General features: G+C 43.5%; 1 protein-coding gene across 1 annotated transcript in view; it reads left to right on the forward strand.

The window, feature by feature from the left end:
• SMYD3 (SET and MYND domain containing 3) overlaps positions 1-20,595 on the forward strand; it is a gene marked incomplete at both ends in the record, with an annotated part of 658,176 nt that overhangs the window by 325,557 nt on the left and 312,024 nt on the right. The gene's annotated exons all lie outside the window — the stretch shown is intronic.

The following is a 20,595-nucleotide window of genomic DNA, read 5'->3' on the forward strand; positions in this document are numbered from 1 at the left end:
TAATAATCTTTTAACTAAATATTGTTGAAAAATAATACTTACATGGAAAAAAATAAAATTGGACCCTTACCTAATCCCATATACAAATATTAACTCATAATAAAGACCTAAATATAAATCTTAAGACTATAAACTTTTAGGAGAAAATCTGGGTCATAAAACCTCACAACATTGAAATTGGCAGTGATTTCTTGGATATGATTTCAATGGCACAGGCAACAGAAGAGTATACAAACTCCCTAAAAAATAAAAAAAATTTGTATATCCAAAGACAATGTAAACAAAGTTAAAAGTTACTAATAGAGTGGGATAAAATATTTCCAAATGCTATATCTGAAGGTATATTAATATTCCAACTAGACCTCCTAAAAATTAACAACAATAAAGGCAAACAATACCATTTAGAGATAGGTAAAAGACTAACATAAATAATGAATCTCCACAGATAACCAATCTTAGTTGTCTGTTGGATGGAAAATCTTGTTTCTCTAGTTCTGGTGTGTGTTACCTATTTCTTCTTTGTAGTTAATCTCTTTGAGTATTTTCTCTAGTGCTGGTTTTGAAGACATAAATTCCTTTAGTTTCTGTTTGTCATGGAAGCTTCTTATTTTTCCATCTAATTTGATAGAAAGTTTTGCTGGGTAGGAAATTTTTGGCTGGAAGTTGTTTTCTTTCATAGTTTGGAATATGTTACTCCAAGCCCTTCTGGCTCTCATGACTTGGTTTGGGAAGTCTGGAGTGATTCTAATTGGTTTGCCTCTGAATATCACTTGGCCCTTTGTTTTTGTTGCCTTTAAGATTCTCTGCTTGGCTTCCACATTGGTCATTTTGACAATTATGTGGCGTGGGGATCCTCTTCTCCGATCCTATCTAAAGGGAGTTCTATAAGTTTCCTGGACCTGTGTATTAACCTCTTGCTCTATGTTTGGAAAATTTTCTGCTATTACTTCCCTGAAGAGGTTGTTGATCCCTTTGATTTCACTTTCTTTTCCCTCCTCTATTCCAATTATTCTTAGGTTAGCTCTCTTAAAATGGGCCCATATTTCTTCAATATCAGATTCCTGCTGTCGGATATTTTTTTCTAGATTAGAAACTATGCGTTCATTTTTGGAATGATCATCTTCTAAGAGCGAGATTCTGTTCTCCATGTGGTCTAATCGGTTGTTCGTGCTTTGAATTGAGGCCTTTACTTCATTAATTGTATCCTTTATCTCTTTTTGGCTCTCTCTGAGTTCTTTTTGAAGCACCTCTATTATTTCTACAGTTATTTTCCTGATTTGATCTTCTAGAAATCTCTGATTTTCTGTTTTATCGGGTTCTGATGTTGTGGGGTTGTGGGCATTCATTGCTCCAGTGTTATTCCTCTTTCCCATGATTTAGGAAGTTTGTGCTTTCTCTGGGTTCTTCTATTGGGTCACTATGACTTCACTTAAGGTGTTCTGGATCTCGAGTCTGTAGTATCTCAGACCCCACTACTCCTTTACTGGGTTTTATCACAGAGTCCGACCCAGAGAGTCGATAGAGGCTGCTTTAGACTGTGGGGGGTGCCAGGTTGCACGTTCTCCTATGGTGTGATATCTCGGCCACCGCCCCTCTCCCACTGGGTCAATTCCCGGGGAGTACAGTACTGGGATTTCTCCTCTGTGGCCCGCAATTTGACTCACTGTTCTTGAGTACGCAGATGTAGCTGTACTGGACTGTACTGGACTCGTGAGTCGTCTTAAATGAATACAGAATGTATTACATGGATTACAGAAGCACAGTTACAATTTAGTCAGGAGTTTTCTGGGGAAACGAAAATAAAGTGAGTCTCACGGTGTTGGACCAACTGTGTGTGTGTGTGTAGTCTACCCTTGTTTTATTTTTATGCATTATAATTCAGATCAATAAATTAAGCATTTATATCCCAGTAATTTTAATCACCTTCTACCTTTTAGTATTTTTTTTTTTTTTTGGTGGTACTGGGGTTCCTGGAAGCCCTTCTACCTCCGGGCTACACTCCCAGACCTATTTTTACATTTTATATTTGGAAACAGGGTCTCCTAAGCCAGTGCGTGCGGCTGGCTTCGAACCTGCGCGATCCTCCTGTCTCCGCCTCCCAAGCGCGGGGATTACAAGCGTGCACCACCACGCCCGGCAAGTATTTTTCAATAGATAGTTTTTATTTAAAAAATAAAGGTTGGGGGCTGAGATGTAGCTCAGTAGCAAAACACTTGGCTTGCAAGCTCAAAGCCCTGGGTTTAATCCCTAGGACAAAAAATAAAATAAAGTCTGGCTATGAGGGCTGGGGCTGCTCCTCGGGGGTCAGAGTATGTGCTGAGTATGTTCAAGGCCTAGCCACAAAAACAGACGTGAAAGCCTGTATCTTTACTTTTACTGGGAAGTTCTAGAAATAAAGCCAGTTTTCTCTCCGAACAATTATGTTTACTTGTTTATCTTAAAGTGCTTGTTTAAAATGAAATTTGAAATATGTGGCATACTTTGAAATATAACTGCTTTCCAACCCAGTAGACATGCTCTATGTCTCATACATCTCGTTGGCTTCCTGTCAAAGCTTGCTGTTTAACATGTTGGGGTGGTTTTCTCCCCTTGTTGCACACTTCGAAGGATGGCAGTATATAGAATGAAATTTTAGTGTGAGACGCATCAATTACAAACCAACAGAGCCGCTCCATTTCTCACCAGCTATGGGGAAAGAGTCGGGAAGGACAGCGTTCAGGATAGGAAGTCTTCACCTGAAATCCTTCATTCCCCCAACGGAAGGCCAGTGCCGGTTTTAATAATTCATTCTGAAGCCTGTGCTTCCATGGCCAGTGCACCGACTCTTTACTTATTTAGAGGCCTGCTTACCTCATGGGCTGCACCTGCATCTGGCCCTCAATCTGTCATGTGTAGCTGGTGGAGAGTAGCCCTTAGCTAGAATAATTATGCACCTTGGCTTCCTGCAAACCTCATGTGTCAGGGTCTCACTGGCAGCACATTTCTTCATAAAGGTCACCTTTCATCTGAACCACAGGTCTAGATCTGTAATATAGTGATCAGAAGCTTGGGGTTCTGTGACGCTTGAGAATTTGGAAGCCCTGTAATACGAAGCCAGTTTACAGATTCTCGGAGCGGTTCCATTGGAGAGCGATAGAGCTGCGGTTGTCTCTGTATAATGAGCCACAGCAGCAGATTGGAGAACACAAAAGAACGGAGCCAGGGACCCAGGAGAAGAAGGTGAAGCTTCTTATTGTGGCAAGGAGGACGCCATTACTTGAGGACAGGCTACCCAGGAGACCCTGTCACGGGAATAGAGGAATCCTAGTGCTAAAATAAGCCTTTTGCATCTGACAAAGAGCATGATGAAAAGAACCCACTTAAGAGGAAATGTCTGTTCGCATCTGTTCCTTTGATCTACACGTCTCTATGAGAGCCTGTCTTTGCAAAGTTGAAAACACACACGCACACGCACACGAGCTGCACTGATGCTGCTGTTTCTTAAAACGGGTGCTGAGTGTTGTGGTAAAGAACATGGGCCTTGGGTTATTTACTATTCTTCTGCTTCGCTTTTCTATAAACGGTGGTTAGTCAGACCTACCTGAAGGACACTTTGTGGACCAGACCAAAATGTAATCTACACACAGGCAAACAAGGAGAGGCAGGGCCCAGTGGGGGAGCATCTGAGGCACCATGGTGCCGTGGTGCCAGACAGCTTTGTCCTTTGACACAGAATGGGTTATTACTTGGGTTAACTGGTACAAACCCTAAAGAGCCAGCCCCTTTGACTTACAGATAGATGTAAGTCAAAGGTTTAAACACGGCACCGTTGCAGTGAGCCCTTTCCATCTTCACCTTCCCGTCTCCTGGATACCTGTATTCACGAGTGCTGCCCACCCTGAGTTGGCCTTCCAAACTAGACATCTTCTTCTGTGTCACCACTTGGATCACCTCAGTACAGCTTGTCCCGTCTCAACCCACTACAGATCTAGGATCCTTATCCTAAATGCTTGAGGTCAAGCAATTCTGGTTTCCTTTTTTGGGGGGGGAAGGTAGAAAAATTGTATTGATTTTTGCCTTTTGAGCATCTTAATCCCCAAATCATTTGAAGTTCAGGGGTGTTTCCGGTGTGGAGTTGTCAAATTAGGAGTGCTCGTCCCGTCCCTCTTTACAGTGTAGGAGTTTTATCCCTGACCTTCAGATTCAGCTCAACCATGACCTCTTTGGGGAAAGCTGTTCCATGATTCTCTCAGTCTGATTCAGGTGCCCCTTCCTTTGCTCCCTCAAACACCTCCTAGATATTCTAGAAAACACTTACAGCATGTCTCACAAACATTAACTTAGTTTCCTCCACTAAGCTCTTCTGTGCTTATATTGGACTTTATATCTCTACCACTTAGCACACGTCATCAAGAATAGGCTTGTTTTATTGAGTCAACCTTGAGTCATAACCACAATATAACTACAAATAATTTAAAGATAGGATCTTTGGAGTATTAGCAGAGAACATTCTAAAAGTTTCTTCCTTCAGAACTTGACTCTTATAAATTCAGTTCCATGTGGCAGTGAATTTCTTGTTTTTGTCCTCAACAACATCCCAGTAGCAAGTTATATTAAAAAAAAATCACGTTCTTGTTTTATCTCTCATATATTTTATTAATTAATTTATTTGTTTTTGCCATACTTGGAATGGAGCACAGGGGCATTCTATATTCACCCCCAGCCCATTTTTTTATTCTTTATTTTTGAAACAGGGTCTCACTAAGTCGCGGAGGGCCTCACTAAGTAGCTGAGGCTGGCCACGAACATGCAATCCTCCTGTCTCAGCCTCCCAAGTACTGGGATTATAAGCATGTGCCATCACACCCAGCTCTAACTCCCATCTTTGTAACCCTTTCTGAGAGTGTCAGGACACAGCTTTCTGACACAGGAATGTTCGCTCCATTTGCCTGCACCAAGAAGGAAGCGCCCTGGAGGCTCGCTGCATGCAGGGAGCAGTCATTGCCACCTTAGGTCACCCAGTTAGAGGCCAAAGCACAACTCCTGGACCTTAAGAGAAGGCTAAAACTTTCTGTGTTTAGCCCATAGTTCAAGATAAATATGTCTTGATAAATTATAGTTTTTCATGCTGACTCTGAGCATCTTCAGAGCAGGAAGTAGATCTTCACTTTTTTATCTTTAGAATTTAGCACTATAGTCCTGCGTGGTGGTGCACGCTTGTAATCCCCGCGCTTGGGAGGCGGAGCCAGGAGGATCACGCTGGTTCAGAGCCAGCCTTGCTGGCTTAAGAGACCCTGTTTCGAAATAAAAGTATAAAATAGGTCTGGAAGTGTAGCCCGGAGGTAAAAGGGCTTCCAGGAACCCCAGTACCACCAAAAAAAAAAAAAAAAAAAAAATTTGCACTATAAATATTTGATGAGAGATTAATCAATAAATGATGATTGTGTCTCAGCTTTATGGATGATCAAACTATGTGGTTCTGTCACATATTGTAAAGATAGTTTTGATTACTATAGAGTTGGATTGGTTGATGTACTTAAATTCTATACTTTTCCTCAAAATATATAAATTTATATTTATATTATCAATTGTGGAACTCAAGGAAGAAAATTGTCTGCTTTATATTGGTTGTGTGCTGAAAGAGTTGAAATGTGTTGTAAAACAAAAGCTAAACACCAAACAATAGGGCTTTTTTTCCTTTTTAAATTAATGACAGAATAGTTACCAGTCTTCTTATTATTTGTTATTCAGTTTCTCAATTTCTCTCATTCACCTGTTTAGGCATGATAAGAGAGGGAAAGAGTTTAGAAGGAAAGAAAGGTAATTTTTCTGATTTAGTATCCTCTTTGTTTTGATGGGGATTTCACTTGTTTAACATGTTTTTATTGTAATAAAGTGAGTGTAGGAACATTAGCCAAGCATAGTTCAGAAAATTCTCTTGTATAACAACTTTGAAAATTACAAAGGGTTATTTACTTTTCTAATGTGATTTTTTGTTGTTGTTGTTTTTAGGCACTGACATATACCCTAACCTTTTTTTATTTGTTTTTTTATTTTGAAAAAGGCTATCTCAAAATTGCTGAGGCTGGCCTCAAACCTGTGATCCTCCTATCTCAGCCTCCCAAGGATTTCATGTGTGTGTGTGTGTGTGTGTGTGTGTGTGTGTGTGTGTGTAAGAGAGACAGAGACAGAGACAGAGACAGAGACACAGAGAGAGATTAGGGCTTGAACCCAGGGGCATTCTATCTCTATCTCTGAGCTACACCTCCATCCCTAACATTGACCATGTTAGACACGAAAACCAAGAAGTGTGAAGTGTTAATTCACTTAAAATAATAACTGTTCTATATTAGTTTAAATATTTTATGTAAAATTACTTTTTAAATTTTTGACATTGTAGATTAAAGCCAAGTGTCATTCTGCCTCTGAATTAGTCCCCCGGCCCTTTTTATTTTTTAGTCTAAAATGGGATCTTGCTAAATTGCTGTGAGTGGCCTTGAATTTGCAACCCTTCTTCCTCTGCCTCCCAAGTAGTGGGATTGCCAGTATGCACCACCACCCGCATACCTGTAAAAATAAAATCTGTAAAAATAAGGAGTATTTTTAAAAAGAGAGAGCCAGCAAGAAGGTAGAATTCTTTACAGTTTTGCAGACCTGTGATGTCTGGCTCAGTAGGTGTCATCTGAGATCTCGTATCTGCCTCTGCACTTTCTCCTGTGCACCACGTAACAAGACCTCTGGAAAGCTCACGTCTATTGCAGATGATGACATGAAAAAGAAACTAGCCTCTTAGGATGATGGAAACATTTGACCTCTCAGATCCGCTGTAGGGGTCTTCCAGAGCTGCTGCTGCACACAGTGGTTATCTTCTCTAAACAAATCAATAAAAACACTTGATGTGGATCCCAGGTAAAATTTTCCCTAATGGTGCACCTATGGAGTATACCCTGGTCTGCAGAACAAATTCTGCTTTCAGCCCAGAGCCTTTATGGAGGAAATATATGTGAACAAATAAAATTGTTAATCTGCCTTTCACAGTGAACTCATGTAGAATCAAAATGATACATTGCTTAGCTCATTGCCTAAAACATAGTAAGTGTAATGCTCTCTCCCTGCCTTCCTCCTTTCCTCTCTTTCAATGGAACCAGGGCTTTGTGCACGCTAAGCAAGCCCTCCTGCCCTGCACCACACCCAGCCCTCCTGTTTTCTCAATAAGCAGTTAGTCTGCAGTCACACAGTTCTCAAAGCACGTAGCTTTTACTTTACCAAGTCCCACTAGTTTAGGATGAAAATATCAACCACATAGTATTTCTCACGTTCTGTCTCTTCATAGTGGAGAGTCCCCCAGCCTGTTACAGTTGTTGCCGCAGCCCTGTCCTGTCCTATGAGTGCCTGGTTGCCCTGGTTGCACCCCCAGGCCCTGTCTCTCCGGCACCTCTCCCCATCATCCTTCCTGCTCTTCAGATGCAAGGTGACCTTCACGTGGGCCATCTGTAGGGAACCCAGGCACTTTGTCTTAACAGTGTTTTCTGTTCTGGCCAGTACACATTCTTCACATCACACGAGCCTGTTTTGCTTCATAGGCCCTCAAGGAAGTAGATCGCAGGTCCAGTGGTTCTAGTGAAGCATTTCTTAATTTCTTGTTGTTTTGTCCCCATTACCGGGCCGCTGGCGTCACTTGGGTGTTGGAGTGATCTACTTGAAATGTCCTTCCTTCCTTTTCCATTGTCTTTGTCTAGATTTATGGCGCCCTCTTTTCTTTGGCAGACTATTTTCCCAGGAAGTCCTTGGTTCTCGCCACAGGAGGATCCTTGGAGGGCAGTGGAGCTAAACGCTCCACATTCTCAGATGGACCTCCGTCGTCCTGTGTGTGGCCAGGCTCTTGAATTCCCTCTGTGTGGTGGTGGTGAATATACTTCCAGGGCTGAAATGGAACTTCAAGATAATTGTGCTGAACACTGCAGAATGGAAATTGTGGAAATAAGATCAGTGATTATTTATTCAGTGTCTACAACTGCAAGGGCCTAGGTTAGATCCTTGTTAGGTATTGTTGTTTTTTCTTCTTCTTTCTTACCAGAGTTTTTCAAGGTAGGTTTATTATTCTTATTTCACAGATGGGAAAACTTAAGGATGGAGAAAATGAAATTACTTGGTTCACTGCATTAAGTGAAAGTTGGAGAAATTAAAATCACTTTGTTCATTGAACTCAGTAGCAGAGCCAGGATTATATACCGCTTGGCCTTACAAACCATACTGTTTTTGTTGCTATATCAGAAAAAGTGGGTTAGACACTATCTAGCGGGAACTCCTGTGTTAGCCACTTTTTCCTTGCTGTGACAACATACCTGAGATATGTTCAAAATATCTTCGCTTGTTGGCAGGGCTTTGGAGGAAGTAAGTAAGCCACCGGGATGTAAGTGTGGTGGCGTAGTTGGGGTTTCATGGTTCTTTCTCCCTCTCTGTGGCCCTCCCCCATGTGGCCCCCACTCCCATCTTTCTTGGTTGCCTCCACCGATGCAGAGGAGAAACCACTGGTTGAGATCTCAGTTTGTAGGCATGGGTTATTCCATACTTTATGAAGAGGGACATGTTAGTATGTCCAGAATTAGCAATGTAGTGATAAATCATTTTAATCAGTGGCTCTAAAACATGCTTTATTATATTTTCTGACTTGGCCTGATTGCAATAAGGGGATGGATTGCTTTTCTTTTTAGTGGAAACTCAAAGCAATAGCACTAGCTAACTGCAGACAGTGAGAAGAAACCAGAGCAACTAGAAATGGAGATCAGATGACCCAGCCCTGCTTACAGAGGGCCTGGCTGCCAGGTCGCTCATTCCTGCAATGCTCATGTTCTCCTGGAATCTTGCACTGTCCTCTCTTACTTCAGTATAGACCATTTTGTGGGGTTGATGAACTCTATTTGGAAATGGAGTTTTAATGTGGTTGCAAGGGCTGTTGAACATGTAATCATTTCAGGATAACTATCACAATATTTTGAAATGATTTAGAGTGAGTTTTCAAAGTTACAAACATGAGCTGGTGGTGGCTCACGCTTGTAATCCCCGTGCTTGGGAGGCAGAGGCAGGAAGATTGCGCAGGTTCGAGCCAGCCACACTGGCTTAAGAGACTCTGTTTCAAAATAAAAATATATAAAAATAGGTCTGGGAGTGTAGCCCAGAGGTAGAAGGGTTTCCAGGAACCCCAGTACCACCAAAAAAAAAAAAAAAAAAAGTCACAAACATGTAGGAAGATGAATTGAATTATCCTCCCAAGTTCCATTATAACTACTGCTGTGCTCTTGCTGAAATGAAAGCCTTACCTGAGACTGGTGACTTACTTTTTTGTTGTTGAATAATGTGTTCAGCTTGAGTGAACTAGAGTAAAAACTACATAACCTCAAAATGAATGAAGCATAATTAACTTCACTTCATCAAAGTCACCCCTCCATTACCTAAGAACTAAGATCTAATCTTTAAGGCACAATACGTCAAGCAGGGCAGAACCTAATGGTCAAAATGTGCTATGTCAGAGCCGGGTGTGGTGTCACACACTTATGTAATCACAGCATTCGGGAGGCTGAGACAGGAGGATCGTGGTTCGTGGGCAGCCTCAGCTATTACTTAGTGAGGCCCTTTGCAACTCAGTGAGACCCTGTTTCAAAATAAAGAATTAAAAATAGGGCTGAGGGTGTAGCTTAGAGGTAGAATACCCCAAGGTTCCATCTTCAGTATTGCCAAAAAGAAAGAAAGATATGTTATAGCTTGAGAAAGAATTGAATATTATTATATATGTTACACATTTTTCTTCAGTTTATTTTTTGTGGTACTGGAGATTAAACCCAGAGGCATTCTACCTCTGAGCTACACCCCCTAGCCCTATTTTATTTTATTTTATTAATTTTGAAACAGAGTCTCACTAGCTGGGCATGGTGGTGCATGCTTGTAATCCCCGCACTTGAGAGATGGAGACAGGAGGATCGTGTAGGTTTGAAGCCAGCCTCGCTGGCTTACGAGACCCTGTTTCCAAATAAAAATATTTTAAAAATAGGTGTCTGGGAGTGTAGCCCAGAGGTAGAAGGGTTTCCAGGAAGCCCAGTACCATCAAAAAGAAAACACACACACACACACACACACACACACACACACACACACACACACAAGAAAAAAAAAAACAGGGTCTCACTAAATTACTGTGTACTGGCCTCTAATCTGTGACTCTCCTGTCTTGACCTCTAACAGGTGTGTACCACCACACCCAATTTATTTGTTATACTTTCTTTGGATGATTTTTATTTCTATGTATTTTGAACTTTTCTGGGCAAGAATAGATTCTGGTGTTTTCTTCTGGGACATATAAAATTTTAACATTGGTGTAGCAAACTTATGTTTATGTTACCCTTACTATAGTGTTTTCTTCACTGGAATCAGTCCCAATGAAGTGAGTTAGAAATTTAATTTGTTTTTAGCTGTGAATGCAAAAGAACAGGAAGGCTGAATGAGGTTCCTTACATATATATATAAAGTAAGTGGTGGATTCAGACAGAGAAATGTGGAGTCATAAATTTCTTAGGCGATGAGTTAACTGGTGGAGAAATCTGTGTTAAAATGTAGCTAACAGATCATCTTTGCATATAAAGAAACTTCCTATCTCATAGGTAGCATTTGTTAGAAACTAGAATATCAATTTCTGTTTGAACTCACTGTTTTTTAAAGTACTGGGGATTGAACACAGAACTTCACATATGCGAGGCAGGTGCTGTACTACCTGATAGGTCGGGTCCCCCCACATGATCCTGCAGAGGGGACAGGAGGTGGAACCCTGGAAGCCAGAAGCAGAGATATCGCGAGAATCTAGGTGCTGTGAGATCCCAGGCATCGCGAGGCTCCAGATGTCACAAGAGAATCGGTGTTCCCACACTGTTAGCCCCACTCCCCCTAACCCCCACTTAACCCGGCCTCGTGACTCAGCCAGCCAACCAAGACTACGCCCGGAGGTTGGTCCCTTCCCCCATAGCTGGCTGACTACCCGAAGGTACCGGGTTCTGATTAAAGCAGCTTTTCTGATACCTCAGTGTTTACCTACTTCACAACTCCCTAGCTCAATTTTCAGTGTTACACTACCAAGCTACATCTTTAGCCCCTTTTAGTTTATTTTGAGACAGGGTTTTGGCACATTGCTCAGGCTAGCCTTGAACTTGCAATCTTTCTGCTTGTGTCTCCTGAGGAACTGGAATGACAAGTGTGTGCCACCATGCCTGACTGAAGGCACTTCAGATTTGAGGTTAATATCTAACATTCTGTCTACTTGGTATATTTTGGATTTTTGTCTGATGTAGTAGAAAAAATCCTAAATAGGGTAAGGTTTTTTTTGTTTTGTTTTTTGTTTTTTGGGTTTTTTTTGTTTTGTTTTTTTTGGTGGTACTAGGGATGGAACCCAGGAGCCTTCTACCTCGGGGCTACACTCCCAGACCTATTTTATATTTTATTTGGAAACAGGGTCTCTTAAGCCAGCTGAGGCTGGCTTCGAACCTGTGTGATCCTCCTGTCTCAGCCTCCCAAGTGCAGGGATTACAAGTGTGCGCCACCACGCCCGGCAATAGGGTAAGTTTTAAACCACGATTACATTGGATTAGGGCAGCCGTCATGTTCATCACCTGAATAATTCTTCCAGCTTTTGAATTCATTCAAATAATAAAAGCTTTTCTCTTCTGTGTCCTTATTTGTAATGCAGCCCCCTCGGAGAGCAGGCTTATCTCATTGTGGGTGGAGATTTCCTTCTGTAAGAAAAACAAAAACACAAATAAAAGTACTTGCTATTTAATCTGATACCTTTCTTGTTGGGGCCTTAGAAACATCTCAGTGAAAACCAAATTAAAACTAGAAATGAGATGCTGAGACAGGAGGATCGCAGGTTTGAGGCTAGCATGTGATACTTGGCAAGACTATATTTCAAAAATAAAAAATAAAATAGACTTGGGATGTAGTTCAGAGGTAAAACACCCCTGAGTTTAGTACCAGAAATGTCCTCAGTGCCAGAAAAAAATAAAATAAAAAGAGTGTCCGCCGCAGCAGGGCGGGGGGAGCAGAGGCCCATGGCGGCATAGGCTCCTGTCCTCCGTGTGCAGCCCGCTCTTCTCTTATCTCTCTGCTTGAGCCAGAAGTCACCCAGCCTGTCCAAAGCTGTCTCTTTATTTAAAAAATAGGGACTTCAACTTATTTATTTTGTGTGGGTCTGCGGATGAAACCCAGGGGTATTCGACCTCCAAACTACACCCCCTGGCCTATTTTTTATTCTTTATTTTGAAACAGGGTCTCACTGAGTTGCGGATGGCCTCACTAAGTAGCTGAGACTGTCTGCAAACCGCGATCCTCCTGTCTCAGCCTCCCGAATGCTGGTATTACAAGCGTGCGCCACCACACCCGGCTAGGGATTTCAATTTAGGTCACTAAGTGTTACCTAGCAGTAGTTCCTTGGTACTTATTTGCCTGGAAGAAAGAATTCAGTTGAGAGGCACAGATAGGATTTATTTAATAAGGTAAGTGAGCTCTCAGAGAGGAGGCCTCACAGACTGTGAAGAGAAGAGGGGGCCGTGGCCTCTTTCATGTGGTGGGTGTAATGGTTTGGAAATTGGCCGTCCCTTACACAGTCCTCACGGAAATGGCTTGGCAGTGTTGAAGGCGAGGCTTAACTGTAACCTCAGCAGTTGAGGCAGGCTGTGGTTGGAGAAGATGGCGGCTCCCTGGGGCTGCAGTCTTGGGATCATATATGGCTCTCCCCTCTCTTGCTTCCTGCCTCCATGATGTGAGAGTGAGGCTTTGTATTTCTCCTTTTCCCGATTCTGCCGCCATTCCCCAAGACTCACAATCTCTGGCCTCACGTGGACTGAATCCCAGAATCTCCAAGGAAAATTGAGCAAATAACCCTTCCTCTGAGGTACATGGTCAGTCTTTTAGATTATAGCAGTGAATTGCTATGATTGTGGGTTTTTATATTTGTTCTATAAGCCTCCTTTCTTATGTATTAAATATGTGGGCTGGTGTTTTAGTCACTTTTTCATCATTGTGATCACAATAGCTGATGAGCACAACTTCAGGAAGGAATGCTTTATTCAGACTCAGTTTCAGAGCTCCAGGCCATAGCTGGCTGGCTCCAAGCAGAGACGGTGAAGGCACAGCAGCGGTGAAGGCTGCTGCTCTCCCATGGTGGCGGCTCCAAGCAGAGAGCAAAAGAAGAGAGAACCAGGGGCATCTATGATCCTCAAGGCCCTTCCCCCTGTGGCCCACCTCCTCCAGCAGTGCCCCGTCTCTGAACCTTGCAGTATTGGGACGATGTTTTCAACACTCAAACCTTTTGGGAGACATTTCAAACACAGAACCTAACAGGTGGTTACGGCTGTTTTCCACCATAGCTTAGTTGCATCTACGCTGATTCCACCGTGTTAAAAAAATTTCCATCAGTACCCAAGCTAAACCTACAGGGTGGGGGAGGGTGTCAACCGTCAAAGTAAATAACATCACCCAAAGGGCAGGTTTACGTCACAACTTGCTTACATTTCATACTTCTTCTGATCCAACCTCCTCTGTCAGCTACTGCCCCATTTCTCTAGTTTCCTTTACAAAAGCACTTCTCAGAGGCATCTGTTCTCTTTGGCCCTCTTCCTAGTTTCCCACTGTGTGAGTGTGTGTGTGTGTGTGTGTGTGTGTGTGTGTGTGTGTGTGCATGTGTGTGTATATTCATTCATTCATTTTTTTCCACTTATTTATGGTACTGGGATTGAACCAAGGGATGCACTACTTCAGCTACACCCCCAGCCTATATATTTATTTATTTAAATTTTGAAATAGGGTGTCACTAAGTTGCTGAAGCTCTCACTGAATTGCTGAGATGGGCCTCAAACCTGCAGTCTTCCTGTTTCAGCTTCCTGAGTAGTGGGATTACGAGTGTGCACCACTGCACCCAGTGGCCTCCCACTGTTGTTAGCTTCTCTCCAGGACTCCATTCCTCCACGCAGGCCTTTTCTCAAGGTGACTGCCTTGCTGGACCCGTGCTCTGCCATCATTTTGCAAGTCAGCAGTGTTTGGCCTGCCCAGGGCCATGGTGTTTCCTTGAGACCTACCTGAGAGCACTTCAGGCGCCCTAGGCTGGGCGGGTGCTACAGGATGGGGACACAGTGGGGGCACATCTATGACAGATGCATCGCCATCCTTTTAGCAAATAAAAGGCCCCTCCCAGGAAACTGTTGGGGTTGGAATGGGAATGGTGCTTTTCTTGTGAAACATCACTAAGTCCCTGTTTCTTGGAGGTGACCTGGGTTCCATGCAGGGCACGGTGCTCACTGGGTGGCAGGCCGTGCCTGAAGGAGTCATCTTCATCTTCTTGCTTGCGTTCTTTCTCCATGAGAGTCTGCCTGTAAATGAAGTGTGGAGTTGCACCCACGGAGCCTGGCTTGATGCACAGCACCACAGTGATGGGGTCTGTTGTTCAGCTTTCTCTTTGCACTCACACTAAATGAGGGCTGCTCCCCTGGCCATCCCTGTGGCTCCTGACAGAGTCCTCTGAGGTATGGCCTTCTCCAGCAATAAATCACGGCAGCTGCGGCAGTGCTGAACGGCAGCCTTTCCTAGGCCTGGGAAGTGAAGAGAGCGGGGTTCCTCCCTTCCCTCGAGCTTTCCCAGGTGAAGTTTATCTATAGTGATAAATGCCCTGCATCTCCGACTCTCATGGGATCGGGGAAGCTGAGATTCGGATGGCTGTGAAATGTGATGATGTAAACACTCCAGTGCTTCTGCTGCCAGAGCTGAGAAGTGAGGGGGAACCAAGTGCTCCTGAGCAGACTGTCCACACTGAGCACTGTCAGGCCTGTGTGCAGATAGGAACGTGGCTGTGTCCAGCTCCAGAGTGCACGGAGCCATCTGCAGGCCCCTTTACCAGTCTGCTTCCGTGATTAGGCAGGGCAGCATCAACCTCTGATAAATTAGGAAGAGTTTGGAGGGGTCTTGAAAGTCAGGCTTCTCTCTCTTGCTCTCCCTTCCCCAGTCTTCACGGCCTCCTCCACTCAGAACCCTGAGCTCTTTGCCAGTCGTAGGTCAATGTGCGTCTGTGGCACTGGCTGGCATGTGTGTGCAGGCCCCGTTATTTAGATTCCTCGGGGTGTGCACCTCCTTTCTCTTCTGCTTCTCAGTCTGGTGTTCACACCCCTGCTGCTCTTCTAGCCCCTTCTAGTCTGCCTTTCTGAAAAGGCATCCTCCTATGGCTAGAATATTGTCAAATGGGAATCTGTAGTAGAAACAAACATTCAAGAGTCACTCAGCAAAGCCAAGCCTTTTTGCTTCTGCAGAAGGGTGCAGCGGTCAGAAAGTCTGGTGAGCAAGCACATGGACTGGGAATCCACGTGGGTTTTGTCCCTGAGGCGATCCTGCCCTGTGCCCATTGTGAGGGCCTGGGTTCAAAACTCTGCAACTGGCCAGTTATATCACAAATGGCTAATTTAAAGGAAGTTTTAACTTTTGTGGTTTGACAATCCAAACTTAAAATTTCTAGAAAGCCAAAGTCACATAAGCTAAAATGACTGCCATCTGATCAACCTTTTTGATAGAAAAAACGTCTATAATTCTTACAGATACAGGGTGTCGTTTGTTGGTAATCCAGGCTTATTCGGTGGCAAACAATTGGATCAGAACTTTAATCTCATCAGTGGATAACTCCACTAGAGGCTTAATAATTTGAATGAATTTACTGGGTGGTAATTTATGCAGGGGCTCATGGCTGGAAAAGGCAGCTCTAGGGGTGTGGGGCCTTAGGACCTCATCTGTCCCATGAGATGAGCAGCTCTCCTTTGCCATGAGCCATGCCGCCATGACGTCTGCCCTCGAGTTGGCCTACTATGGCTGCATCTCTGAAAATGACCCAAATAAACATTTCCTCTCCATATTGTTCATCTCAAGCATCTTGGTCATAGCAGTGGGAAAGCTGATGAAATCACACCCTGGACATCAGCTCCTGTTGGTTGTTTATGCCTCGGCCGGCATCATAAACACTGGTGGGAGCCAGTGTTTGCATTTACTGCCTCTTGCCTACTTGCTAAAGGAAAGATTGTGTCCCCTGTTAACAAAGCTCAACACTTAGCAGGAAAGAAGGTCAGTTTGGACAGGATCTTTTTCTCTGAGCTGTATTCCTGTCCACCATGTGCAGCAACCTGCTCCCTCGAGGGCATACACATTGTCCTTTTGGCCTGCTTCTGCTCTTACAGTCTGAATTGACACACGCATGTCTGGAGCTTGCTGGACAGCTCTGGAAGTGCTTGTTTTAAGGAACGGTTAAAGGTTAAGGCCATATACAGCAAATACATTCCCTGGATTCTCCTAAGAGTTCGTGTTTATTCACTCCTGTTCCACCTGCATGGTGGCCCTTAGCCTGTGCCTCTCCTTATCCACAGTGGCACTTCCCAAAGTCAGTTACCTATAGTCTCCTGTGGCCCAAGAGTATCAAGTGGATAACTTCAGAAATAAACATTTCCTAAGTTTCAAGTTCCATGCCATTCTGAGTAGCATGATAAAGTCTTGTGCTGTCCCGCTTCCCTGTGTCTAGCGTGTCCATGCTGTATACACTATGTATATACTACTTGCCTGTCACTCAGCCTGTAGCCACATTGTTTAGTAGATCAATTGTTGGCTATTTCATTGTTTAATAATGGCCCTAGAGTGCAAGAGTATTGGCTTTGACAATTAGCTTACATGATAGTACTCTAATTGTTCTATTTTTTTTTACTTGATGTTTATGTCTGTCTGTCTGTCTCTCTCTTTCTCTCTCTCTCTCTCTCTCTCGTACTGTGGATAGAATCCAGAGGCATTCAACATCTGAGCTACACCTGGTAGCCCTTTTTAAATTTTTTGGTTTTGACAGTATCTCACTGGATTGCTAGAGTCTGGGTAGATTGCTGAGGGCATTCTTGAACCTGTGATCCTCCCATCTCAGCTTCCAAGTACTGGGATTACATGTCACTGTGCCTGGCTGATGTTAGTCTCTTCATGTTCCTATTTTATTTTATTTTATTTTATTTTATTTTATTTTATTTTACTGGTACTGGGGATAGAATCCATGCATTCTAACTCCAAGTTACATTCCCAGCCTTATTTCTTATTCTTCATTTTGAAACAGGGTCTCACAGGACCTCACTAAGTAGGTGAGGCTGTCTTTGAACTGTGATCCTCTTGTCTCAGCCACCCAAATGCTGGGGATTATACATGTGTGCCACCATGCCCAGCTCTAAGTTTCTAATTTATAAATTAAACTTTATCAGGCTGATATAGGAGGATTGCACAGGTTCGAAGCCAGCTTCAGTTATTTAGTGAGGCTCTCAGCAACTTAGTGAGACCTTGTTTCCAAATAAAATATAAAATAGGTCTGAAAGTATAGCCTGGAGGTAGAAAAGCCCCTGTGTTCCACCCACAGTACCATACACACAAAAAATAAAAAATAAAAATAAACTTTATCATGTTTATGTACATAAAGGTAAAGCATACGCACATGTAGGTTGCATGCTATCTGCAGTTTCTGGGATCCACTAGGAGTCTCGGGGTGTGTCCCTGATGATAGGAGGCGGCTGTTTGTAAGACCGTAGGACGTGCTGTCTTGTAATGTCCTGGCTCACACTGCGTCTCACAGATATAAACTCTCTGAGGCCAGGGAAGCGCTGTGCCTCAGTTGTTAACATATTCCCTACAACCAGCACTTTGATTAGCAATCTCAAATACTTAGTAAATAGGTTGAGCCTATGTTAAGAGTAAATTGTGGTGTGAATGCTTGTAATCCCAGTACTTGGGAGGCTGAGACAGGAGGATCGTGGGTACAAGGCCAGCCTCAGGAACTTAGTAAGACTCTGTTTAAAAAAAAAAAATTAAAGGGCCGGGAGTGTAGCTTGAAGGTAGAATTCTCCTAGGTTCTATCCCTAGTGCCAAAAAAGAAAAATAAGTGATTTAGTAGTAGAAGAGTTGAAAGTGAGCTTTGAAGTCGGAGAGACCTGGAGTAAATTCCCACCTCTGTTTCTTGGCACCAGAGAGACTGATTCTGCTGCGCCTCGGTCCACCGTTTGTGTCAGGTTTGGTCCTGTGTCGTCACTAACTGGGTAACAACTGCTAATGTACCCTGAGCACTCCACGTGTGCCATGCGTATCGAGCGGTCTGCACAATTGTTTCATTTCACCCTCATGGTGTTGAAGATGAGCAGTTATTATGACTCCTTAATTTTTGCCCCTGAAAGTCAATTTAAGAAGCTTAAGCTACTTAGTAAAGGTTACATAGCTGGGAGGTAGCTGAGCTAACCTTGGGTCATCTGATTCTCTAGCCTGTGTCTTAAATTTTCAGGTTCCCTCAGGCAGGAACATTTAGTGAGACTGTAACAGTTGATCAATGACTATGCTTTGGTAATAAAACAAAAATGAAGGGCAGGAACTGCACTTTCAAACCTGCCTTGTATCCAGTGAAGCTCAGATGCCAACAGTGCCTTTTAACTGTCTAAGCACTTAGAGTATTTAATTTGATACCAGCAATGCAGTGAGTGTTATTAACCACATTTAATGCATAATAATGGTGAGATTAAACACTGTTATTTATTGAGTAGCTATTCACTGCTAAACAGATGAAACCAATTTTCCCGGCAGCCTTGTGAGTTAGGCGTTGACATCACTGCATTCACTTTGCAAACGAGAACCCAAAGCTATGAGAAGCCAGTGGACTTGGTCCCGGCTATACTACACCACAGCCGAGTCGCAGCCGCAGCTCAGACTAACATTCAAATGTGATTTCCAAGCCGGAGTTCTTTCCACTTCATACAGCTAACCAAACCCACCCTGGCCAGAGAGCCCAGGAGGCTGGCCAGCCAGCGTGTGAGGCACTCACAAGGAAACCATCACAATACCAGGAGCCTCAAAAGCAAGGAGACACCGCTGCCTCCTGCAGCTCTGTTCAGACGTAGTTCTGTTTTCTAAAAGTGTGTGTATATGCCAGTGTTTTGAGTTGAGAAGGGAATCATGTTTTAGCTCGTTATTTTATTCACATCTAAGAAATCTGTATCCAAGACGCCTGGTGTTCTATAAAAGGAGCGAGCCTAAATAGAGTTGATTCTGCAGTTTTTCAGTTGCACCTGCATCATTTTTTAGGGGAGGATGCCCCTGTGTTTCTCAGCAGCCCCTCCCCACATCATCAGCACACGTACTGGGCATCCACGCCTTACTGACCCCAGTTACCAAAATAGTAATCGTGCTCCAGAGACTCCACCAAGCTATTTTCAGGCAGATTAAATATAGTTTCTACCTTAAGGCCATGAAATCACATCTGATCCTCACCACATTCCCCACCAAAGTTTTCTGTTTGCTTGTTTGTCTAAGATCACTGCATTGTCCAGGCTGGTCTCAAACTCCTGGGCTCAAACTGTCCTCCTGCCTCAGCTTCCTGAGTAGCTGGGACTCCGGGTGTGCACCACAGGGCCCGGCTTCCCAGAGTGTGTTTAAGAAGTGGGTTCTCCTCCTTTGGTTGAACTTGATAGGTTTGTGAAAGATTTGGTCTCCTGAAAGGCTTTGCATGGTACACGAGAAGCCTGGCCCCTGCGGCTGCAGAGCATCGTGAAGCGGCGCTCGTCAAATGGCTTCATCGGTAGTGTGAAGTTCCACCTTCTCTCCTCTGCCCTGTGTGTGCGTCGCAGGGAAATTCTGTCCTACCTGGTCTTGGGTAAAGTGTGAACATAGTTCCCAGTGATTTGTCCCTTTCTATAAAAGTCAGCAGTTTCCCAAGGTCTTGTTTATCAAGGTTATTAGCTATGCAAAGTGGACCTTTGTGAATAGTTCTGTAAAACAATTTCAATTAAAAAGAAGTGGCTAGATTGCCAATCAGTGTCAGCTAATTAAATTATGATATGCTCCTGTCATTAAGGAGGGCTCTGACTGGAGGGGGAAAATAGATAAAAGCAGATTCTTGAAGTTTGTTGATAGGGACGGCCTTTTGCTTTCTTTTCATACAATTAGAAGAATAAAACAGCAGCTTTCCATTACGCATTTGGAACCAGGAACCCTATTGTTATTTTGTTATAGAGTATAATTAATCAATTTCAGCTGTGGTATTTCAATATTATAGTGAAATAGAGTTCATTAAAAACCATGGTTTAGTAGTAATGAGTCAATCATGCTGACATTGTTACAGAGATAAAAACTAGCTCTAGCCTGTGGTGGCCACACCTGTAGTCCCAGTGCTGTGGAAGCTGAGACAGAAGGATTGTGTGTTGGAAGGCAGCGTCAGCAGTTCAGCAAGGCTTTTTAGCAACTTAGTGAGACCTTGTTCCCAGATATTAAAAAATAAAATGAAGTTCAGAGGTAAAATGCTTCTGGATTCAGTTTCCAACAACACACACACACACACACACACACACACGTCAAAATACCCAAAACATATTCTTTTTTCTGTGTTTCTCTAAGAAGCTGAATTGCCAAGGGCTGACTTAGGACTGTGAGGCTGGTTCTATCTTGACCTCTGGCTGGGTGGGGGAAGACGTCCAGTCCACGTGCTGCCACTGGAGAGTGCCTAGGACAGGAGATGGCTGCAGCAGCTCTGGCATAGTGGGGCAC

This window comes from Muscardinus avellanarius (assembly GCF_963383645.1).
Source record: "Muscardinus avellanarius genome assembly, chromosome: 7".
NCBI lineage: Eukaryota > Metazoa > Chordata > Mammalia > Rodentia > Gliridae > Muscardinus > Muscardinus avellanarius.